Here is a 25684-nt window from a genome sequence, read left to right as displayed (position 1 = left end):
GTGTAGCTTTTATTTGTCTTGAATGTTTTTTTTTTTAACCAAGTAGTGAACTGAGATCTCTTAAGAACTCTTTTGATAGCCATCAGCCCATGGGGTAAAACTGAATTTAGATGTACTCCTTTACTTCTCCTCTCTTCTTAATCTGTGCCCCTCTTTCCTGGTTTTCATGGGGAAGAAGGACTTCTGAAGTTTTTTCTCTCTCTCCTAAAATCTCAGCTGGTTATAACTCTTCATACTCAAGTGTGAACCATTGATAGCATCTCCAGGTGTTACCTTTTCCAGGTGTATATGCATTTCAAAGTAGAGGTCTTGTTCTTAAAAACACAAAGGAATGGACCGCTAATAATACAATTTAAGGCATTATGGCGGACGAGTGGATTCATTTTTATTTAATGTTGGGAAAAGGCCAAAACCCATCAAAATTAGAGTTGGATCATGTAAAGCAAACACCTGTGCTAACAACTCTATTGCTTGCCTGAATTAGTTGGTTTCTCTAGTCTCTTCTTACCTCTTTTCAAGTAGAGGTGGGGAATCTCAGATTGCCCTACATCAGGTAGCATTCTCTGAGCCAAGATACATTACAGGTTACCACTCTGCCAGAGGATACATGGGCTGGCACTATCATTACTACCTGACAACAGCAACCTGCAACTGATAGCATACCCAGCATACCTGCATTGTGCTAGAGACATTGATGAGACCCAGGCACCCATGCCTCTGACCAGAATATCCAGCAGAGGAGAGGAGGAGCAGGTCATCCATGGTGGCTGGGATGTTTTAGGAGTCCTGTCATATTTGAGTGCTTTCCAAACTCAGTGCCAGTATATTGTAGAACTTCAGAAAGTTGAAGACCCTAGGCATGGACGAGTTTCATGATTGACAATGGATGGAAACCAACTGCTGAGTCTTATGGATAGTTTTTGCCTTTAAGGTATTAGATGGGCACTGCTGTGCTTCTCTAAGCTGTTAATTTGCTGAGCAAGGACAGTAGGCAATATCGTGGGATTCTTTTCCCTAGAAAATAGTCATAGGATTTATTAGAATTGTGAAGCTCAGGTAGAACCTGAAGCACGAATCCCTCTACAAAAGAAATGTCCAACTCAGATAGAAATGAGGGTCACTGATCCACCTGTACATGATGTAATGTTATTTATATTTTATTGTAGCTTTATTTTGTTAAATACTTTCCAATTACATTTTAGTCTGATTTGATCCATACTTGGGAGGATTGCGGTATGTGTGTTTCACATATTCTATCTGTGAATGGATTTCAAGAGGTCCATGAGCTTGGGATGTAGGAAAATATTAGATCTTTATTTTTACTAACCTCTAGCAGAGATTGATCATTTTCTTCTTAATTTAAAAAAACCCCATTAATCTGAGAAGGGATCCATGGGCTCCTCCAGAGTGCCAAAGGCAGTTCTATGACACCGAGAAAGGATAACAACTCTTATTCTACTGTATCCTTCATTATTGGTCATCTAGCATTCTGCTTGAAGAACTTCAGTGATGGAAAGTTTACTACTCCTTCCTAATTCTTAAGAATTTCTTTATTTTTGAAACCCAAATCTATAACTGCAGCCTCTTCACATTGTGCCAGGTTCTGTTCTGAAGCCAAGTAGAACAAGTCTAGTCACTTTACCACTAGTGAGTTCTGCAGATATTTGAAGACAAGCATGGTGCCTCCTCTACTGTTCTCTTCTTCTGATTAGATAGCCCCACTTCCGTCAGCTTGTCCTCCTTACATAGTGTGATTTTTGGCTCTTTTCATTTGGCTAACCCTTTTCTGTATTCATTCTTGCTCATTGGTGACTTTTATAAAATGTAGTGTCCAAACTGAACATGTTAATCCAGATGTAGTTGGAACAGTTCATTAGGTGCCTAAAATAGTAGCTTTGGGCTAAAAATTCTTCCTTACTCATGACCACATGTCTCTGGTTTGACTTAATTTCTTTATGACCCTAGCGCTGGCTTATAGGTAAGGTAGACTCTCCACCCCTAGCTATTTAGATATTGGTCCATCCTACCAGCTACTCAGATCCTAATGCCTTCAGAAAATTTTTCCTGATCATTTCAGGGTACCCTTAAAAATCTCCTTGTATTCTGAATATTTATATAAAACCCTTGTCAATGTAGGATGAAAAAAAAATTAAAACAAATATTTTTCTCTGTTTTCCTTTCCAAATCCTTGAGTCTTCTACCTTTGACCTTGTTTTCTTTTGTCATGTGTAGTTGAAATCATTACATATAGTGTTCTTATTATGCTAATCACATTTTATATCATTTTACAAAGGCCTTTTGTATTTTCTTACATTCATTTTTCAAGGCACTGATACCATGTATGCCATTTTTAAGGCGAGCATACCATAATTTGTGCAACTATTCTCTTAGCAGTGAATATATGTGCTGTTTTCAGTTTATTTGCTATTATAAGTAAATCTACAAGCATTTATTTTGTTACTACCATATTCTATGTAGTGTACTAGCAATTCAACTTTACCCTAATCCCCATTGTCTATTATCTGCAGTCTTTCCCTATCAATTCTAGTTTCTTGTCTGTTACCTACAACTATACCTCGTTCTCTTCTATCTTTAAAAAAAAAAAAACAACCCACATTTGATCCTACCATACCTGCTTGCTGTGATCCTATATCTTCCTTTTTTGTAGCTAAACTTCTTGAGAAAGCTGTCTACATTTGTTGCTTCCATATTGTTATGAGAAAAGAGGAAGTGGCCACAATGACTTTATGTACCTTTTTCTAGAAATAACTCTGAGAAAGGGAGGGGCAATATAGGACACTAGTTTGGGAGCATGATAGGGTCTAGACAAGGTGCTTTTTTAATGATATAGGAGACTTGAGCACAGTTGACGGTGTAGGGAAGGAATGGTAAAAAGAGAGGGAAGGAGGGGATAACTAAAGGGGTAATCTACTAAAGAAAATGAGATCAAGGGCATATGAGTCCTTTTTATTATTTCATGACATTTTTAGGGTAAAGTCCTGGTAAAGGAATCTATTGCTGTGTCCAAAAAAGATATGAAAACTTTCATGACTCTTATTTCATATTGTTCTCTAGAATGTTTGATACCAATTGTTCCTTTGAGGTGTACATATTAGTTTGATAATAAACTCTTATAGGTTACTTTACATTTTTGAAAGTACTTTGACCTATATTTCTTCTTTTGATTCCACAGAAGTTGGGAAGATAGTTTCTTGACCTATGGGAGAAGTTGTAACTTGTTCGCAGTCATATAATTTGCTAGTGGTAGAGTTACCTAGCTTTTATACAATGCTTTAAGGTTTGCAGAGTGCTTTATACATATCTCATTTGACCTTCACAAAAACCCTGGGAAGCAGGTACAGTTATTATCCTTATTTATATTCCTTATAGAGAAGAAAACTGAAGCAGACAGAGGTTAAGTGACTTATCCAAGGTCACATAGTGACACCAATGTCAGAGGTAGGATTTGAAATCAGGTCTTTCTGATCTAATGTGTCCGTGTATCAATCTATGAGGCCCAGCTGCCTCAAAAAGTAGTGACTTGAACTGAGATCTTTCATGCCATTTTTAGGGTAAAAGTGCTAATAAAGGAATCTATTGGGGGGGGGTCAAAAAAAAGGTATAAAAAGTTTCATGACTCCTATTTTATATTGCCATATTGCGCTCTAATATATCGGCACTCCCAGTCTGTTAGGCTTTACACTACTCAGTATGGTGCTAAACACATAGTAGTTACTTTAAAAACACATTGATTAATTTTCCATATTTGTACACAAAGTCTACATGTGTAGAGATGGTTTTTTATGCAGTCTTCAAAAATAGAGGCTCTAGAAAAAGCTCATTTTAACGTAGTAAATATTTCTGTCACCCTGAAGGGTGTTGCCATCTCTGAAAAAGACTGGAGAGATGCGGACAGTTCAGAAATTTTGACAGGTTATATCATAAGAGTTGTCGGCATTTGTTACTATTAATACTAGTGGTATTGATTGTTCTCAGAAAATGTACAGTCTATTCCAGATAACCAGAGTAGAACATCAAGATCATAGTTCAAACCCTAAATAATACAGTTACGTCTAATTATTACATGAATGAAATACAAGGTAAACGTAATAGAGATTTTAAAAAATGAATTCTTGAGATTTTAAAGGCATATTTATGCCTTTAGCATAAGTATGAGCAATGGTGTCAAACTCAAACAGAAACCACAACCACAAAACCACACATAAAGATCTCTTAGGCAATATATTGACTTAGAAAATGGCATGTGTTTGTATGTGTTCTTTTTTTTTTTTTTTAAATTAAAACACCAACACATACATTTTAGTCTAGTTCTGGTGCCATATTGTATACCATGTCCAAAAGACTGCAGGCTCTGTGTTTGACTTGTCACCTTTGCTCTAGAATATCTACCTTGGGGAGAAGTCATTAATATTGATCTTTGAAACCAAATATTCCTCTTTTGAGGGACTTTATATCTTCCCTTTGTGCTGAAAATCCATAGCATTTACCCTAGTGGGCATCATATTTGTACCTCAGTTTCAATAGGAGGCACTTAAGAACAGCGCAGAGAGCTCTGCTTTTAGAGCTAGCCATCCTGGATTCAGATCCCATCTCTTAAGTCACATGACCTTCCTAGGCTTCATTAACTTTAAATGGTAAAAGGAGGTCATTGAAGAAGATGACCTCTGAGGTCCCTTCCTGCCCTATTTTATGACCTTTGATAATGAGTATTTTCTGGCCTCATAACTTTCATTTTCATTTTTTGCTTTGTTTTTGTATGACTTTCGTTTCTGAATATATTCCCTTCCTCCCTCCCATTCAATGAGCCTTTCCTTAAATAAAGATTAGATATATATGTGTATGTATACACATAACAACTCTACAAACCTCTATGTAAAGCAATTTTCATGTAATGTGGATTTGTCCACAATTGTGGGGAAGGGAGGAAGGCAGGAAGGAAGCTGACAGTTCAAGGTCCTACAGGGGCCAGGGATAGACTCTAGTACCAGAGCAAGGGCAGGCACTCGAGTGGATGGGTGAGTGAGTGGAGCTAAGCTGAGGGGCAGAAGTAGAGAGAAAGCACACTACTATATAGTTACGTTAACATCAGTGGAGTTTTTTGGGAATGTGGATTTCTTTCAGAATTCTTTATGTAAGGTCAAATTTGTGTGATGCAGATTTACATAAAGCAAGATCTTTCTGTATACATAGAGTTCAAGAAAACCTATGGATCACATCAACCACATCTGATAGCATGCTACTGCAGCATTCTATAGCCCTAGCCTTCAGGTGTGCAGTGAAGAGAAGGAATATATTTTCTCAATTTCTTGTAACTTCCTCACAACCCTTTTGGGTCTCCAATTATTTGTGTCTGGTCTCAGTTCAAAATTCTTTTTTTTTTTTTAATGAGATAGCTGGAGAAAAAATGGACTGTTACTATTTTGATTTTGAATACTGATAAAATATCTATATGTATATACACATTCCATTGCTTTAAAAGATAATTTTTCATTAATCTTTCTCTTTGGAAATTTTGGTCAATGATATACCTTTTAATGGTACTTCACCATCTATCTTTAAGAGCATCTTATGTGTTTTGCCAATATAATACTCTAATACGGGAATCCTAGGTGTGAAAGTATATACAGAAATATATACAGTGTATACACAGATAAAAACTTGTATTGATAAGATACTGAGATTCACACAGACTAGTTGGCAAGAATTTCCAAAGTCCTTCATAGCTAATAACTACTTTTTAAAAATCAATTCATTATTTCAAGCTCCTGTGACATCCTCAGGATGGATGCACTCTCCACTGACCCCAATCACTCCCAGCCCCAGTGATTTAATAGATAGCTTCTCTGAGTGTTGCTCTCGTAGAAAAAATGAATCACTCTGCAACTAACTAGTTTGTGTTGCTTTTTGTACTTAGCCTGACTAGTCCTCAGGTGACAGAGGAATAGTCCATAAATTCTTGTACTGGATTTACTGGACTTCCCGGAGCTTGCGTTCCCCTAGTAGATCCTCACATCATCCTCTACCCACAATGGGAAGAGGACTTGAGTCTTATCAACCAAGTGATAAAATGCCTGAGTTCAGTATATAGCCTCATTAGTCCTCAAAGGCTTGAAATTGGAACATTGAAGATTAGTTAACTCCTAGCATCAGAATCATTACAAGAGTTAGTCTTAGGTTCAGAACTCCCGTAGTCATTTAGTCAATAAATATTTATTGAATGCTTGCTATGTCCCAAGTACTGTGATAAGCTCTGGAGATACAAAAAGAATATTGATCTGCCCCGCTCTTGGAAAGGAAATAGCAACTAAAGGGAACAGAGGCAGGAAGTATCAGAAGTTGGAAGGGAATTTGGAGTCACTCTGGTCTTCAGCTTTGTCTGAGGCATGAGAGTCTTTCCAAAGTTACACTATTTCCATCTCCCCTCCCCTGGAGGGACTCTCCACCATGCTGCCTCCATGTGATCTCCAGTGACTCTCTACCCCACAGTAATAGAATTAAGTCTGTTAAGGGTAAAGGACAGCAGGACTATCACTTTACTAGCTCTGGACCCTGTATGATGCTTCCATGACTATGGCATGAGATCTCATTTGCTTTTTTTGATTGTCATATCAGATTAGTATTAATTTTTTAGCCCTGTGATGTGCTAGAGAGACATCATAGGCTATACAGAAGATGTAGTCTGGGCCCCCAACAACACCTCATGTTTACATGGCACTTAAAAGTTCTTCAAAGTGTTTTTTTCACCATAACCCAAGGAGATAGGCAGTGCAGCTTTTTATTATCTTCATTTTACAACTGAGGAAATTGAGGCTTAGGAAATTGTGACTTGCCTGTGGCCACCTAAATGGTGTCAGTCAATACTTAAACCTGAGTTCTCTTATTAAAAATGCAGTGCTTCTTCCAATTATGCCACACTGCTCCTTAGGGAACTTGTATTGTAGTTGTGGAGACCCAACTGATTCAAATCAGTTCAACAGATCATTTGTTTAAGCTTGTCCAATGTGCAAAAGCCCTGTCTTGGGCACCAGGGATACAAAGTTTAAAAACAACACACCTTGAACTCAAGGAGTTTCACTCTAATGAATGGAAGCATTTATTAGGTAATAAGCACTAAGTACTAGGTAATAAGCAATAAGTACTAAGGGTACAGACACAAAAAAGAAAGAGAGTACCTGCCCTCGGGTAAATAATATAGTTTGGGGGATATGATGGCCAGGGAAGGGTGAATGGCCAGTGTGGACGTGTTGATCTAAGGCCACTATTACATATTGTAGACCATAGGAGTTTGCACTCAGCAGTTGAGACCATTTTTTCTGACAGGGCAGGAATGTTTCTCTCTCTCTCTCTCTCCCCCTCTCCCTCTCCCTGTTCCTCTCTCCCTCTCTCTCCCTCCCTCTCTCTAGCTGCATTTCAATGGCTAAGTAAAATGAGAATTAATAATAATAATAACTAACATTTATACAGCATTTAAACACACAAATACTTAGAATCTTTTCAGTTTTAATAGCTCAGTAGTGTGCCAAGATTTTTGGGACACCTCTGTACCCCTTTAAGGTTTACAAATCAATAACCTTAGGAGGTAAAATCCATTATTTTCCCTTTTTTATAATTGAGAAAACTGAGGCTCAGGCAGGTTAAGTGACTTGCCTGAGATCACATAAATCCTCCTCTAGAATGAAAGATGAGCAACAAAAGCTATTACATGCCTGGCAGGATTTGAACTCAGATCTTCCTGACTCCTAAGTCTATTGCTATAAGTATTGTACCACCTAGTTACCTGTAGTAATCAAAAGATAGTCTCTTGGAGGAGGAAATTAAACTGGGCCATGAAGGTTGGAGGGGTGGCATTATAGGTGGAGGTGTGAATAGCATGAGCCAAATAAAACCATATCTGAGGTACATGGGCTTGGGGAAAGAGGGAAAGAGGCTGAAAGTTAGGCATCTGGTGCAACAGTTCCCATTTTTGCCTTAAGTTTCTTAGGCAGTAGCATGATGTTGGGCTGGTTTGTTCCTGGGTCTTCTGGATATGCTCAGTGAGATAATGTAGACTTTGACCAACTCCTTGAATTGCATAGGATTTTGGATAGATGGAGACCTTTAGTAGACCCTTGTTTATCTGAAACAGTGTGGTATCTTAAAAAGGCACTGGACTCAGAGCCAGAGGACCTGGACTGGATTCCCAGCTCTCTCACTTGCTACTGTGGACAAATCACTTCACCTCTGTGGGGCTTCAGTTTCTTCATCTATAAAATGAGAAGGTTAGGTTTAAGATAACTTTCTCCTCTAAAGCTATGATTATACTTTTGCCAGGTGTGGAAGGTATTGGTTCTGAATATTTTCACTATTATTTTTCAGACAACAAAGAGTTCCAGACTTTCTGTTTGTTGCAGTGTGAGTTATTTGTTATGATCTCAGTTTGGGATGCTACACTTAAAACTGCTAGTTATTATTTTGTTGGATGCTTTTTGATCAAAGAATGCATGTAGAGGGGTCCTTCCTGCTACTCTAGAGCATTTGGCACTGTTGGCCACTCCTGGATATTCTCTCCTATCTTGGTTTTTCATGCTGCTCTTCTTAATTTTCCTTCTCTCTGTCTGACTGCTTTTCAATTTCCTTTACTGGCTTTTCAACCTTGTCATACCCACTAAATGTGGGTAACCTCCTTGGCTGTCTTTTCATTCCTCTTCTCTTTTTTTTCTCTATGCTGTCTAACACTTGAGTGTTCCTGTCAGCTGCTGTGGACTCAGTGGTCATCTCTGCAGATAACTTCTAGATCAGCATGTTCAGCTTGCATTTCTCTTCTGATCTTCAGTTCTGCACATCACCTGCCACCTAATGAGCACTTTCTAATCCAAAGCAGAATCCGTTATCTCTTTCCTCCAAAGCCACGTCTTCTTTGGACCTTCCCTGTTACTGTTGAGGGCACCAGCATCCTCCTACCCAGCCAGGCTCATGGTTTCCAGTCCACTCCAGAACCTTGGGGGAGAGTCATGATTAGTGGGTGTGATTGAAGAAGGAGCACAGGAGTCTGAGAAGGATGTCATGTTGGAGGTACCAAGACAAAGTCATGTCATGAAAATCTAGAAATGGAAAAAATTGTAAGTGAAGATGATCAGCAGTGTCAAAAGTAGCAAAGAGGTCAGTTGCTCCCAAAAAGCTTTCCTTTGACAGGTTTCAGCTGCCTCAGAGGGCATACTGGGGAGCAGAAAACTACCTTGAGCATGTGTGTCTCGGGTTCTGCTAAGGAGGAATAGTCTAAAACTTGCCACCCTTGTCCTGAGTGATGGAGATTTCATCTTGGAAGTGCATCTGGGCACTAGCTTGGGCAGGAAAGTAGAGAGAAAGAAAGGAAAAACTTTTTCTTTTTTCAGGATCTGCATTTTCAAGTGAAAAAGCCCTTTCAATCAGAAAGGATTTACCAAGGTCCTGATGAGAACAAAGACACAGAAATGGCAATCTCTTAAGCAGCAGGGCCCAGCTAATCTACAGTCTGTGCGTGGCAGAGCTCTGTGCAGCCTGGGAGTGCTCTGTATATGGAGGGAACAGTCTAATTTTATTCTATAGCAATAGCCGATCCTCAGTGATTTCCTGGAGGAGAGAACGCTGAAAGGTCATGTATTTGTTCTTTGTAGCTATTAGTCACTCTTTCCTCCTTGGCTTGTCCTTTTTATACCAGTCTAGACGAGGGGGAGGGACAGCTAGGTGGCACAGTGGATAGAGTGCTGGTCCTGGAATCAGGAAGACTCATCTTCCTACATTCAAATCCATCCTCAGATACTTACTGTTTGTGTGACCCTGGGCAAGTCACTTAACCCTGTTTGCCTCAGTTTCCTCCTCTACAAAATGAGCTGGAGAAGGAAATGGCAAATCACTTCAGTATTTTTGCCAAGAGGTAAGGTAGACTTGACAGCTTTGCTTCATCATATCTTGAGTTGCCCTATTTGGAAACTTTTATCTAATCCTTGTTTTATATAGTCAGTCTTCTGGCCCCATAGGATTGGTGGGAGAGCAGAGATGGTGTTTTGCCTGCTTAATACTGTGAACAGAAACGGTTGTTGTTCCTCAGGGTTCATGAATCAGGGATGGGGGACAGATCTGTTGCCTGGAACCTTGATTCTTAATATTTGTTGGCTAACTAAAGCTTTGTTTCTCTAGCTATGAAAAAAGACTTAGTAATACTTTAGGGTAGTTGTTTTAAATGACTAATTAATGGTTGTAGAAGATTATAAAAATATGAAGTGCTGTGTAAATGCTTAATAATTATGTTAGTTTGCAGAATTGTAATTTTAAGATGTATGGTGTAGGTGCTGAGGTTGTGATTCCCTTTGGAGGGAAGGCTAACAAAATTAAAGCTATTCCGAACTACCTTTTTGTTGTTATTCTACACTTGTGCCTGTTTGCCTCCAAGAATTACTTTTATATTTCTAAGTTACTACTTATTAGGGACAGCCAGCTTCACTAATCATTGCTTAAACTGCTTTTAGTTTGAGGAACCCAAGGTCTAAGACCTTGGAATAATGCAGAGATGCTGATTTTGAAGCTTCATGATTAAACTAATTATTGCTCAAGTGAGATACAAAGTTAACTCGGGCAAATGGCTTTTGGTTAGTTAATGTCTGTATGGCTACAGGTAGGGATTATGTTGGAAATTTGAAGAGTCTATCAGATAGTGACAGGATAGAAGTATGGTTAATCACCTGTCACATTACTCCTGACTTTAATTTGCTGTATACTTTTGTTGGTATTTATTTCCATGTAAATATTAAGGTATCATTTTAGAGACTTAGGTAAAATATAGAGGTCAAGAGGGGTCCTCTTTACAAGAGGCCTTTTAATGATAACAACCACAACTGACATTTGTATACTTTACAGCTTGTAGAGCCCTTTATTTCTACACTTGAGAATTTGTAGAGTACATTTCACATTTGAATGTCACCACAGATGCTGTGAAGTATGTGCTGCAGGGGGTAGCAGTAATTTACAGATAAGAATATTGATGCTCTGAACTGCTGAATCACTTGTCTGTGGTGACTTAGCATCAGGTATCTAAGGCACAATTTGAGCCCATGTCTTCCTAACTCCAAGTCTAGCACGCTGGTCCCTATCCAGCTACTCAAATATGGGCAAGACAGTACTGGTATCCCCAGATGTATATACTAAGGAAATATTATGGTATAGTTGATAGTGCTGGACTTCTGTTCAGGAAGATCTGAGTTCAAATATTGCCTCTTTCTTTTATTAACTGGATTACTGTGGGCACTGTTTTCTATAAATCCCAAATTACTTTTATCCGAGGTTAAAATGAGATCATGTACATAAAGTACTCTACATACTTTCAAGTACTCTACAAATGTCAGTTATTATTTTGCTTAGTTAATGTTACATTATGTTCCCATGTTGTTCTGTGTTTTCCCCCACCTCTTCCTGACCTGGGGACTGGTTGCTGTCGTTAGGACTAGTTTAAAGAGATGTGTTGAATCTGATGTAACTTACTTTTCATGATGGATGGTACTTGAAGAAGACATTTGTGCTTCTGCTTATCTTGAGAAAGCCTCAAACTTTTTACCTTCACTCTTATCACCCCAGGAATAAAAATTTTTAACTTTAGATGTTAAGGACATGGTTTACTCTTGTTTCTCTGCAGGGTTTCTGTGTGAGTTTGTACCTTTGTGACTTGATGGCGTAAATCTAGTTAGCAGTAAGCTCTAGTTTTGTGAATTTGATAAAGTATTTTGACCTTTTGAACTGGGCAGACCAGTCTTCTCTTCATCTCTTTTAGGGCTACAGTGATGAATTATGTGCCTGAGTCCCCTATGTATGCAGTCTTATTCAGATAGTTATTTATAATAACAAGGAAAGTTATAGTATCACTTCTGGAGGACTAAGTACATACAGTCTGTTACATTGGATATAGGCATTTGTCTTGGAGTTAGTTTTTTTTAATTTAACCCTGTGCTGTCATTTAGATTCTTATTACAACCATGCTCAAACACTACTTTGAAAAGCAGAGACAAGATTCTTTAAATTGTGACCCTGTAAACTGCTTTGTAAAACCTGCTTTGGCACTCCTGGACTATTACAGTACCTTCTGCATCGTCTTCCTCCCTCATCTCACCCCATTCCAAGCTATCCTTCATTCATGCACAGCTGTCTAGTTGGTCTTCCTAAAGTGCAGGTCTGACTATGTCACCCTCTTATAAAGTAAATTCCCTGTAACCTCCAGGATCAAATATAATAGCCTCTCTTTGGCTTTTAAAACTCTTTGTAATCCGGCACCTTCTTACCTTTCCTCTCTGCTTAGACCCTACTCCCATTTATATACTCTTCGATCTCCTGACAATGGCCTTGCACTTCTTGAACACAATGCTCCACTCTTGACCCTGATTGTTTTTATCCAGTGTCCCCCATGCTTGGTATTCTTTCCCTCCTCATCTCAACTTCTGGTTTTCTTGGCTTTCTTTAGGTCCCTGCTAAAATCCTACCTTCTGCAAGAGAGGTATTTCCTGATCTACCATTATGCTGGTACCTCTACAGTTGGCTCCAGTTTATTTTTTTTTTCTGTATCTTGTTTGTATCTGTTTGCATGTTGTTTTCCCCACTGAACTATGAACTTTTTGAGAGCAGGGAAGAAAGGGAAGGGAAACAAGCATTTGTTAAGCACCTACTATGTGCCAGGCACTGTGCCAAGCATTTCCCAGATATGATATCATTTGATCCTGACAACCACCCTGTACAGTAGGTATTGTTACAATACCAATTTTACAGGTGAGGGAACTATAAAATAAACAAAAAGACTTATAACACCAAAAATGGGGACTTATTTTGCTTTTTTTTGTATCACCAGTGCCCCAGCACAGTCAGTGCCTTGCTCTTGATAGGTGCTTAATAAGTATTTGTTGACTTGATCAAATACTCACAAATTAGAGTTGTAGACATTGATGAATGAGTGGAATGAAAGCAAAATAGATGAGGTAGAATTTGTGTCTGTGCAACTGAAAAAAAAAAGGTAGCCACCTCAAAGCTGTTTCTATGTCAAAAGTGTAAATGAGAGGTTTGGTGGCTTGAGAAGGCTCTGCCTTGAGGGGAGGAAAGCTAGCCTCAGGAGAATAAAAGTAGAAGTACAATTGACTGTGTAGTGTGAATTTGAAATGAAACTTGATTTAGATCTTGGAAGTGGAAGGCAGCTATGCTAAGGAGATGTGTAAATGGTACAGTTGAGTACTGGATTTGGAGTTGTAAGACACAGGTTCATATCTTACCTCTGCTCTTGGATGTCATTTCATTTCTAAAATGAAGGGTTTAGTTCTTAAGACTGTGAGTGAGCCTGTAAAGAAGGTTATTGTTTTGAAAGAATAGTGAAGTTCCTTACTTGTCCTCAAGTGACAGGAAGATCTGGGTGGAGCTGCAAAGGCTGGAATGTGATGGATGTGAAGAGAGAATAAACAGTATGAATCAAGGGCAGGAATGACATCATGTGGGCAGCTCCACTTCCTGTAGTGGGACCTCTGGTGTCAAGCTCGCAAGGGTCTTCATTGGTGGGGCCACTATTTATGTTCACCTCATACAGTCTATTTTTCTGATGATTACTGGATGATTTCAGTTTAGAAATCTTAACAAACTGAATCTTCTAAAATATCTGTGCCATGAAAACATAGGTGTTCCTCGTTTTAGGGTCCTCTGATATATGCTGTCAGTTGAGAATTTTAGAAGTTTTGGATTTAAAGTGCTGCTCCTCTTTGAAGCATATCATTTGAAGTTACATCATTTTACTGCTCCCTTTGTGGTCCTAGTTATGCAATGTGAAATCCATTTCAGATGTGTATGCTTTTTGATATTTTGCACTTAAAAGCATATATAAAAAAACTTAATAAACTCATTTTTGGGGGCAGCTAGGTGGTGCAGTAAATAAAGTGCCAAGAGACTTGTCTTCCTGAGTTCAAATATGACCTCAGATACTCATTAGCTGTGTGACCCTGAGCAAGTCACTTAACCCTGTTTGCCTCAGTTAATATTTTCTTTGCATTGGATCACAAAGAGGACATTAAGCATTCTAGACCCGTTTCTGATTGAGCACTTCCAGTGACAGGAATTCACAGTCTATCTAATGAAACAGCCCACTTTAGTTTCCTACTTCAACTTCTTAGATCTTGGTATCTTCGTCAGTAAAAGGAGTCAATCACCAACTTGCTTTGCTAATCTACAATTCCATGACTAAACTTGAGAGGGTATCTCTGCCCCTAATTCAGGTTTTTTCAGTATTTTGATGACAAAAACATTTGAGTTTTATCTGTATCCTTGGCTATCATAGAGCCATAATGAAAGGTTCTAATCTTTTTGGTTTTCCCATATATGTAAACTGTTCCATCCCTGTTATTATCTTAGAAAATTTCCCCAAGACCATTTCTAGCTTCATTAGATTTTTTTTTAAACCATACTCCTGTGAACTTAAGCCACTTATGTCTAGCAGTTTCTTTTTGTTTGGGGTAAGTTCTGTTTATATCCCTTTATGTGAAGGAGATAAGGAGGACTGGAACTGTAATTTCATTGGGATAGGAAACTCCTTCAGTCATGCGAGTCAGATCTGTGTTCTTTGAAGTTATAAGCTTAGAGATTTTCCTAGAGCATAAAAGGTTAAATTATTTGTCAAGATTCACACTGCCAATTTCAGAGTCTATTTCAGTCTCTGTATCATAGGCTGAATTTGAACTCAGGCTTTTGTAGCTCCAAGGCCGCCTCTCTCCACTGCACCATAGCTGTTTTCCCCCTTCTCACAAATACCTATATGTATATTTAGGTTGGGTTGCTGTCCTTCGTTTTCGAAGAGGACCAAAATGACATCACCATGATAAAAGTGAAGTTTCAGTGTGTCCCACTGTGGCTGATCAGACCAATATGAGCTTGGGATGCTGTACCACAGGTTGGGCACAGATAGTCCGGATGAGTTTTTGGGGTGGATACTCCAAATTTGCGCATCCTACATTTACTTGGTGCTGTCTCAATTCTGCTTTGCTCATAGAGCACAGCACCCTTTCTGATGTGGGCATGCCATGCTGAGCAGTCCTGTGGCAGGGTCTCCCATGTTGCATAGTCAAATCCAAAATTCTTGAGAGTGTCCTTTGTATCGTTTCTTCTGGCCATCATGTGATCACCTGCCCCATGTGAGTTCTCTATAAAATAGTCTTTTTGGCAAGTGTATATTTTGCATTCGAACAACATGGCCATCCCATTGGAGTTGTGCTCTCTGAAGCATAGTTTGAATACTTGGCAGTTCAGTTCGAGCAAGGACTTCAGTGTTTGCTACCTTATCCTGCCAGGTGATCCTGAGAATCTTCCTAAGACAGTTCAAGTGGAAGCGATTCAGTTTCCTGGCCAGGCGCTGGTAGACTGTCCATGTTTCACAGGCATACAACAATGAAGTCAGCACAACGATTCTATAGACCTTCAGTTTGGTAGTCAGTTTAATACCTCTTCTCTCCCAAACTTTTCTTCAGAGCCTCCCAAACACTGAGCTAGCTCTTGCAATGCCTGTGTCAACCTTATTGTCAATGTGTACATCTCTGGAAAGTACACTACCAAGGTAAGTGAACTTATCCACAGTATTCAAATCTTCTCCATTTGCTGTAACTGATGATTCCATGTATGAATGGTGTGGTGGTGGCTGATGGAGCACCTGTGTTTTCTTGGTGTTAATTATTAGGCCAAAATTAGCACAGGCAGCAGAGAATTGATACATACTTTGGTGCATCTCAGTTTCAGAGGCAGCTTTGAGTGCACAGTCATCTGCAAACAGAAAATCATGCACCAACATTCCCTCCACTTTGGTCTTGGCTTGTAGCCTTCTCAAATTGAAGAACTTACCATCAGTATGGTAGTTGACCTTGATACTGTATTCATCCTCATTGAAAGCATTTGTCAACATGGCTGAAAACATCATGCTAAAAAGCATGGGAGCAAGCACACAGCCCTGTTTTACTCCATTAGTGACTGGGAAGGCACAAGAGCATTTTCCACTATCCAAAATCCAGGCAAACATGCCATCATGAAATTGATGTGCAATACTGATGAACTTCTCCAGGCAACTAAATTTTGACATAATTTTCCATAAGCCCTCACAACTAATGGTGTCAGAGACCTTGGTCAGATCTACCAACATTGTATACAGACCTCTGTTCTGCTTTTGGCATTTCTCCCGGAGTTGTTGGGCAGCAAACACCATATTGACTGTTTCTCGACCCTTTCTGAAGTCACACTGGCTGTCAGCTATATGACCCATCTTCCAGGTGAAGGATCAGCCTATTAAGGAGGACTCTAGCAAGAATTGTGCCAGCAGTGACTAAGAGAGACACCCCTGTGATTGTCACAAGACAGTCTATTTGCTTTACCTTTATAGAGATGGACAATGGAAGCATCCTTGAAATCCTGGGGAGTAACTTCCTCTTGCCATATAACCTGGAAAATTTCAGTCAGCTTCTGTATGAGCAGTGGTCCCCCTACTTTGTAAATCTCAGCTGGAATGGAATCAGCATAAGGTGCTTTGCCACATGAAAGGAGCCCAGTGGCCCTCAAAGCCTCTTCTTCAGTTGGAAGTTCATTTAAAGAGGGATTGACTTCAATCTGAGGTAAACAGTCAATAATAGCCTCAGTGTCGATTGATGATGGTCTGTTGAGAACACTATGGAAGTGTTCAGCCCATCTCTTTAGGATCATGTCCTTATCACTAATCAATGTGGCTCCATCAGCACTGAGTAGTTGTGCTTCATCATAGGTTTTTGGCCCATAAATAGCTTTCAGGGAATCATAAAAGCACTTTGGATTGTTACTATCAGCATAAAACTGAATTTCATCTGCCTTCTTACTGAGCCAGGAATCATGCATCTCTCTAAGCTTTGCTTGTACTTTGCTTTTGATGGAATTAAATGCTACCTTCTTAGAGGTGGATGAACTACTGGCATATCCTGTGGAGTTCTCATTTTTCATTTAGCAGTTTCTGAAATTTCCCCATCATTTTCATCAAACCAGTCTTGGTGTTTGTGAGTGTTCTGACCCAGATGAGCAAATGCGGTGCTGTACACCAGATCTCTGAAAGCTGCCCGCTCCTTTTCTGCTCTACTGTTGCCAACTATGGGTTGGCTCAACTTTCCCTCCAAGTTAGCAACAAACTGTTTATGCTCAGAGAAGTACTTTAATTTGTTGTCATTGATTCTTCTGGTATTAATGCTTCTTCTGGTAGGCTCAGACTACCAGACTTGGCAGGGGGTTCTCAGAAGGAATGGAGTTGGAAACAATAACAGCAGTGGTCATTTGCTGCTGAAGACTTGTGCATCACATGACTGTCTTATCACCAACACTGTTTTCCATTTACCTAAACACAATAAAACTTCATGCATTCACCCTCGCAGCAGACATTAGCATCTAACAGACTATGTGCTTGTAAGGAGAAGAAACAGACAGAATGTGACAGTGACAAAGGCAATGTGTGGGGCAGAGTGCTGGACTGATCATAGACTTATCCTTTCCAAGCTAAATATTTGTATTTGCATCAAAAGTGCCACCTCCAAGGCAAAAATGTGTAACTTATATACACACAATAGATATACAGTGCTGTTATCAATGCATATAAGCCATCTTGGACCTTATTTTTCACATAACATTTTCATGTAGCAAAATATTCTACATACATGCCAATTTTAGCAGCTTTTAAAATCCCATGCTCTTGACTAAGCCACTCAATTATGGTTGGGTATCTGCCGTTATATCTTGATTTGAAAAGTATTCATCACAACTGTATACCCCTCCTTTGAGGGAAAAAAGTTCTATTATGTTGCAGTTTTTTTAGCTGCCATTTTGTGAATAAAAAACAAGGCTTTCTACCCTAGGGTATGAGTAATGATCGTTTTGTGCATATATAATCAATTCTAGTTCCATAGGACCATAGATTTAGAGCTGGAAGAGACTTTGGAGTTCATTAAGTCCCAACTCATCATTTGACACATGAGGAAACAAAAAACCCAGAGGTGAAATGACTTGCCCAGGATTGTATAGCTAGTAAGTTCTGAAGCAGGATATGAATTCAGGTGTTCCTAAGTTAAGCACTCTCTCTTACTCTGCCATCTAAATTGAATTCTTTGGGAATTATTAATTCCAGTTTAAAGCAAAATTGGGTGGAAAAGGAGTCTGGCCTGTGGCCTGATTGTTACTGGGAAATACTCATCTAGGAAACTACTTTCGTCAATACAGATTGGTCATTATTCATTAACTGGCAGTTTGAGAGAGTTGCCTAGGCCACTGAGAGGTTAAATGACTTGTCCACATTCAGACATACAGACAATATGTGTTAGAAATGAAACTTGTACCCAATTCTTCCTGAGTTGGAGGCCAGATTTACTTCTTCTGCCTCATGCTACCTCTCTCTTATAATTTATGTCTGTGGAAAATATGCCATTTTAGGTCTACTGATTGGCCACTCATTCATTCAGCAAACAGCATTTATTACTGTGTACAAGATATAATGCTGACTTCAAGACAGCCCCTAGTCTATGGAAGGCTGTGATCTGTTGCCATCTTAGATTCTCTGCAAGGTTTTTTGATGTGTCTGTTTTTCATTATATTGTTGTAATGGGAAAGAAATGAGAGTGAACTCAAGGGTTCAGGCAGAGAGAGAGATCCATCTACTAGAGTAATTTTTTGGGGAGGAATTGAGCTAAAGTGAAAAAATGGGAAAAACTAGAAAACTTCCTCATTCCTTATGGATCACATCTTCATGATATGACCTCACAGAATTTTCAAAATGTCAGGCACACCCATATGTAAGAGTATGTAAAAAGCAAAACAAAAATTCCCCACATTTTAAAGTCCAAATATTATTAGCTCAGCATATCCACAGATGTGCCCAACATTCATCCTTCTCCATTCTACATATATCTTTTGTTGTGTAAGTCTTGAATTCTGGAAGATATTTTATTGATGTATCAATGTAGCAGAATTTATGTTGCCATGGGAACCATTGTGCACATAGAACATTAACTCTGCATTGACCTCGTCATTTTTGATAGACTTTCTTAATGAAGCTCCAGTGAAACAGTGGTAGGTATTGAATGTTTGGGGGTACAGTGCCAGCCAGGGCATATAGTGAGGTAATGCCCATTCATGAATAGGCCTCTTTAAGAAGTAGTTAAGGGATGACCCCTTTAATTACAAAAAAAAATCAAGCTGAGAGGGTAAGAGCCTTAGGGTTGCTGTTCCAAAGAAAAACAGTTACCATTGATATTCACTGTAAGCCAGGGGGACCCCAGAAACAGGCATGAAGTGGCACTTGGGCAGGGACCTCTTGTGGTTCAATCTATGGGCTTCAGAGTAAAGAAGGAAGGAAGGAAGGGAGGGAGGGAGGGAGGGAAAGTAAACATTATGAGTAAATATTACCTCATTCTAAGTAAGTACTTGCAAAGACCTTAGCCTAAAAGGGTCATGCTGTCTCATTGCATCCTGGGCCATCTCCAGTCATCCTGATGAATATCTGCTCACAGTTGACTCTGGAGGAGAAAGTGAGGCTGGTGAGCTTGTACAGCCCTTCTTCACTCAAACCAAAGTCTACTGCAAGTCATGTCATCATTTCACTGATGTCATGGTCGTCTTCTAAAACGAAGGACAAACACATCCTGTGAGTAGATTGAGCTGCCTGAATGGGGCCCCAACTTTCTGGGTAACTCAACTCGTCCTCTCCCTTTCCCTTCTCCCTCTACCTTTCCTTCTCTCTAAAGGAAGGTAAATTTTGGTGACCAGAAGCTGCCCAGTTAACTAGTAGGTTCTTAAGCTGAGGAGGCAGCAGCAGGGTACAAGTCACTGGTCAGGGTATGCCAACGTTCCAGGGTTGCATCTAGTTGTCAGACAGTCCCCCCCCCCCCCGGTGCTTTAAGGCCTCTCCTCGTGAACTGGTACCCAAGGACCATCAGTGAAGTCATTAGATTTGCCAATTTTGTAGTCCCAGAAGGTTACTTCTGATGTTTTCATGGTCAGAGCCAGGAGCTCTATCTCATAGAAGAATTCCTCCTTAAACCCAGGATTCAGAGTTTTCTTCTTCAGGTACCCATTGTTGTAGGGGCCTGAGTAACCACGGACCAATGGCATCAAGATGGGCACATAGAACGGTACCCATAAGTAGCCCCTGAACAGGATTTGACCCCATTCTTCCACCAGACCTTGGTTGTGCTCTGCTCCCTCTAACTCTTTCAGATAACAGGAAATACCTCTCAGGACAACTGTCATACAGGAAGGTGATGTCAATAGGATCTGTTGATCCAGACAGATGTTAAAGTGCTTCTTCTAGGAAGGTTTGAGACAGTAAAGTGGTACCCAGGTCTTCACAATGAACTCATTGTGGTTCAGTTTGTCCTTATCACAGAGATCCTGAGTACTTTTTGGGTGATGTCCTCATCGATAATCCCCTAGTACATTAAGTCTTCATTCTATACAGAGTTCAGCATATTCCTTTGAGTCTTGGTCTTGAGCTTGTTGGCCTTGCGGGTCCCTGAGAAGGGGATGTAGTCTGACGTAGGAATCAACCAGGCCGTTGAAGTCTGAATTAGAGGACCTGGGTTCAGATCTCACTGCTATTTACAGTCTGGATGACATTAGGCAGATCACCTCCCATTTCACACACAGGCCCATGAAGTTTAATAGATTGAAACCATATTCAGCTTTTTGGAACACCATGTATAAATATCAGCTATTATTATGGTTAAAATTGTTTCAATGTGTGAGGCTTTAAAATATATTAATAATGTATTAAAAATGTAGATCAATGCGATTAACAATGAAGATATTTGGTTTTCTTTGTCAGTTGAAAACTTCAGAACTTAAAGACCCAGTTTTGTACCCATTTTATAAGTTAATGATTAAATACTGTTGCAGTGTTCTATATTCCTTACAGGGGAGCAATATGGAGAAACTTGGGTTATTTTGTAATCTCTGATTCCCTTAGCCTGAGCTTTATACTTTAGGCTGCAATAATAGTGCTTAATTGGTTAAGAATTGTAACTAATGTTCATGTGTATGTATATGGAGCCCTGTCTTCTTTAATAATGTAAATTTCATGCAGATTCTAACATACTCACAAAATTGCAAAAATGAATGTCCACCCAAAAAACTTTTCATAATAATTTTTGTCATTTTGTTAGAATGAGTTTAACAACTACATAACCAAGTTTTGTGAACATTCTGTGAGGAGTTATACCCGTGTGCTTACGTTAATGTTTGACCCATGGAACTGTTGAAACTGACAAAACTAATAGATTCATAGGATTTAAAAGCTGGAGGAACCATAGAGATCATCTAGTAGAACTGCCTTTATTTTATAGTTCAGGACAGAAGTGTCAAATAGGCATTCCAAGTATAGTCTGAACTACACTAAAATATAACTGGGAAATATTTAACAAAGTAAATAAAAATATAGTAGAACATAGATAATAGTAATATGTGGTTTTTGCATCAATATACAGCCATCAAGGATCTTTATTCAGTTGCTTCTTTTTTATAGGAGTTTGATCCCATTGGTTCAGGAAACTGAAACCCAGAGTAAATTATTTTCCAGTGCCACTGGGTCACATGTATATATGGATATAAACCTTTGTCCTCCAGTGTTCTTTATAGTGTTCCACATCGCCTCTCCATTGAGAGGTTGATTCAAATGAAAAGATAATTTTTATTCTTTGAATACTATCCTGTAGTTAATTGCTTTGTATTTATTTGTCTTTATTCTCTTTCTGTTTCTTCTGTGTATACTTATTTATGTATTTGTCTCCACTTATATTAAATATTATATCATAAAATATTATATTAAAATGTAAACAAAACATTGTTTTGCATGTTTCTGTCTCTAGCCTGCATTCTTGTTTGGTTGGTGCTTAATAAATGTTCACTGAGTGATTAATTTGGCCAAAAGAGCCAACCCAGGATCCTTTTAAATGTGGAGTCCTTTTTGTATTCAAAATAAGGTTAATTTACCCAAATTCCATTTGTGCATCACTTTTCAGTGACCACAGTCAGTGAATTATAAGTTTTAGAGACTGAAGTTAACTGTAAGGAAAAATCATATCTGTTGTTTTAAAGTGACGCAGAGCTGTGTGTAATTATTCATCCTAGATCCAGAGTAAAAAGTAGACCTGTAAAAGCCCTGACTCACTCAGCATCTCAGTGTGACAATAAAGCTGGGGAGGTTTTCCAAACTGCTTGTACTTTGAACACAGTAGCTTTTCCCTTCTGTCTATCCTTAGTACTCTTAGTCCCTAACTCCACATCCTAATGGAGCAACTCATAATAGCTCCTCAGTGTGAAGTAGAGGTGTGTCACCAGGAAGTTAATGGATTGTGCACAGTGGGTTAGAAGCCTCTGTGTCAGCTGGTGCTGATAAATCATCTAGTGGATTTTGTTCAAGGGTCTTCCTGCCTGACATCAGTCTATTCATGAGTTTCCATGGCACAGAGGACAAGTGATATTAGTAGGCAAAGAGAGGAGCATCTGGAAAGCTTGATGAGAGTGAACTCTTTGATCCTTCCATTAGGGAAACTTATTTGCCCTTTGCCAAAGTAGATAGTCATCTAGGAATGGTTCTGAATTAACAGATGCCTGAGGAGTCTCAGATGGTCATCCACACTTGGTATCTATTAGTTTAGCAATTTGCCTGCTAAATAAGATGTTGTTCTCATGGAATATATTACCTTGTGCCTTTCTGGCTGCTCTCAATTCTTTTTGCCTTTGAAAGCCACTGGATGGGGATAATTTGTGATTTTCCTTTAGCTTTTAAATTTTAAGAAACTCCCCTCTCCTGTCTTTCATATTCTCCTCCTTTCCTTGTAATTCAGCTGATTGATATACTTTTCTTTCCTGAAAACATTATCTCCAAACTTATCTCAAGAAACTCTTCTTTTATGAGGACATACAATGTGAAGCTAGATAGGGAGCTGAGGGATCATATAGATGAGGAAACGGAACCAGAAGTATTTAAGTGACAGGTATCACAGAAATATAGAATCTTATAGCATCTACATGTACAATCCCTACCTAAATAAACATCCTCTTTATAGCATTCCTGACAAGTGATTATCAGTGGGAACCCACTATCTATAGAGGCAGCCCATTCCACTTTTGGATAGCTCTAATTATTAAGAATTTGTTTTGCTTACATCAAAGCCTCAATCTGCCTCTTTTCAGTTTCTCGTCTTCGCTATTGTTCTGCCCTCCGGGGCTAGCTTGTTGTTGTTCAGTCTTGATACTCTCTTTGTAACCCCGTGGAGACTAAGGTCTGTGCACTTTTCTAGGAGAGATCCTGGAGTGGCTTGCCATTTCCTTCTCCAGTGGATTAAAGCAAATGTAGGTTAAGTGACTTGGCCAGGATCACACAGCCAGTGTCTGAGACCGGATTTGAACTCAGATCTTCCTGACTCCAGGCCCAGAGCTCTGTGCATTAAGTCACCTAGCTTCCTCCTTGAGGCCCAGCAAAAGTTCTCAAATCCTCATTCAGATGAGAGCCCTTCAAAAACATGGAGGCAGCTATCCTGAACCTTACTGAATTTTCTTCTGTTGAAAACATCCATAATTCCTTTAATTTAATATGGCATGAAGGAGAGGACTTGTGAATGCTGGTTACTCTCTTTCTTGCCAGTATCCTTCCTCAGAACACAACAAATACATCAGATATGGCCTAAAAAAGGCGAAGTACAGTAATACTATTCTCTCCCTAGTCCTGGATATCATGCTTTTTAATTCGCTTTCTCAGCTAATATATCACACTGTTGACTGATTGAGCTTACAGTTCACTAATCCCTTCAAACTCTTTTTCAGATAAGCTGCTGTCTAATTTTGCCTCCCCATTTTGTACTTGTAAATTTAATTTTTTGAACCTTAGTATGAGACTTTGCGTTTGAATTTTGTCTTATTACATTTGGCTTAGTATTCTGGCTAATCAATATGTTTTCAAATCCTGAATTGTGTTATACACAGTGTCTCTTAGCTCTCCCTCTAAACTTTATGTCATAGACTGATTTGATAAGTATATTTTCTATCCTCTTATCCAAGTCAGTGATAAAAATGTGAAATAACGCATGGCCAAGCACAGAGAGATCTCAGGAGCACTCCACCGCAGACCCTCTTGTGATGGTGACACAGAATCGTTTATGACTGCTATTTGGATCCAATCATTCAGCTACTTCTGAATCCAAACAAATGTATTGTTGTTTACCCTACATCTTCCTCTATTTTCTGCTGCTGTAGCATGAGAGACTCCATCAACTGATTTACTGTATCGGATATTAACATTAGATATATATACAGTATCTAGCATTTCTTTGACCTTCTAGTTGACCTTACTGATAAAAGCATAAGGCAAGTCTGACTTGACGTGTTCTTGATAAAGGCATGCTGATATTTTGCAGTCATTTTTCTTTAACTTGTTACAAACTTTTCCCAGGAACTGAAGTCAATTTTACTGAATTATGGTTTGCATATTCCATTTTCTTTAAAAATTGGGTCATTTGCCATTTTCCAACCTTTCAGGCCCAAGCATTAGATATCATCTTAGCCTGGTGATCTACCCTCATCAAGAGCAACTTGGCCTTGTCTCACAGTTTTCCAAGTTATCTTGGGCATTCCCCATTATTGATTTTTTGTTCCGATCTTTCTAGTTCAAAGATCATTCTCATTGGAAAGAAAACAGAAGCAAAATAAGAGTTAGGAAGTTTTGTCCTATTTTTATTACCTGTTATCACCGTCCCACCTACCCCAGAGCAGTAGTCCCATCCTTTTTTTGAGCCTCTTTCACCAGCATAGCTTTTAAAAACTTCTTTTTGTTATACTCAGCTTTCTTTTCCAGCTTCAACTCATTCTGAACTTTAGCACTCCAAATCCTATTCTCCTAAGGCTGTACTATTATTTTACCTGCCATATAGAAATTCAAATTGGTTGATGAGTTCCCCACCGTTTGAAAAAGCCGAGTTAATTTTCAAACCTAGGTGTTTTTGTCTCAGTATTTAATGTTTCTTCCTTTATAACATGCTGTCACAAAATATCATTTCCATTCTTACCTTTTACTGTTTATTCTCGGTATTTATGTAGAGATTGGCTTCTTGTAAAGGTGAAACTTTTAACAACCCTAAGCATCTAGACAGGTGATGCAGTGGATAAAGCACTGGGCCTGGAGTCAGGAAGACCTGAATTTCAGCCCCAGATACTTACTAGCAAGTCACTTAACCCTATTTGCCTCAGTTTTCTCATCTGTAAAATGAGCTGGAGAAGGAAATGGCAAGCCACTCTAGTATCTTTGTGAAGAAAACCCCAATATAAGGTCATGAAGTCAGATATGACTCAAAGGACTGAACAATAACTACAGACATTCAGAACTTAACTGTGAATCTGAATGTAAGTAAAAAAATTGAAAGGCCTGGCAACTAGTAGTTATTACAAGTCTATATACTTTAATTCATAGGAAATAAAATAGTGCTAATTGTATACAGGATAAAAAAGATTAGAATCAAGGATGCATTGACAGAAACCACTAGGACAAGGCAACGTTGTTTGGGGGACATTATTGTTGTGGCAAACAGCTATATCTCTTTATATAGCATATATGCATTTCAGTGACCTTTGAGGGTACTTTTGCATTACATACAGTTAC

General features: G+C 39.0%; 1 protein-coding gene and 1 pseudogene across 3 annotated transcripts in view; one reads left to right on the top strand and one right to left on the bottom strand.

The window, feature by feature from the left end:
* Window positions 1-25684, top strand: part of ASAP2 (ArfGAP with SH3 domain, ankyrin repeat and PH domain 2) — a 273963-nt gene that overhangs the window by 26515 nt on the left and 221764 nt on the right. Inside the window, exon 1 of one of the 3 annotated variants that reach the window (XM_072634273.1) lies at window positions 19086-19104. The exons of the other annotated variants lie outside the window; for them this stretch is intronic. The gene's annotated coding sequence lies outside the window, so the exon portion shown is untranslated. Of the gene's footprint in view, window positions 1-19085; window positions 19105-25684 lie in introns of those variants that run through there. 3 annotated transcript variants of the gene reach the window in all.
* LOC140529747 (double C2-like domain-containing protein alpha pseudogene) lies at window positions 19827-24667 on the bottom strand (annotated as a pseudogene).

Source organism: Notamacropus eugenii, chromosome 1, assembly GCF_028372415.1.
Source record: "Notamacropus eugenii isolate mMacEug1 chromosome 1, mMacEug1.pri_v2, whole genome shotgun sequence".
NCBI lineage: Eukaryota > Metazoa > Chordata > Mammalia > Diprotodontia > Macropodidae > Notamacropus > Notamacropus eugenii.
The sequence above is the reverse complement of the archived record's forward strand: the minus strand, read 5'-3'. Positions and strand labels throughout refer to the sequence as shown.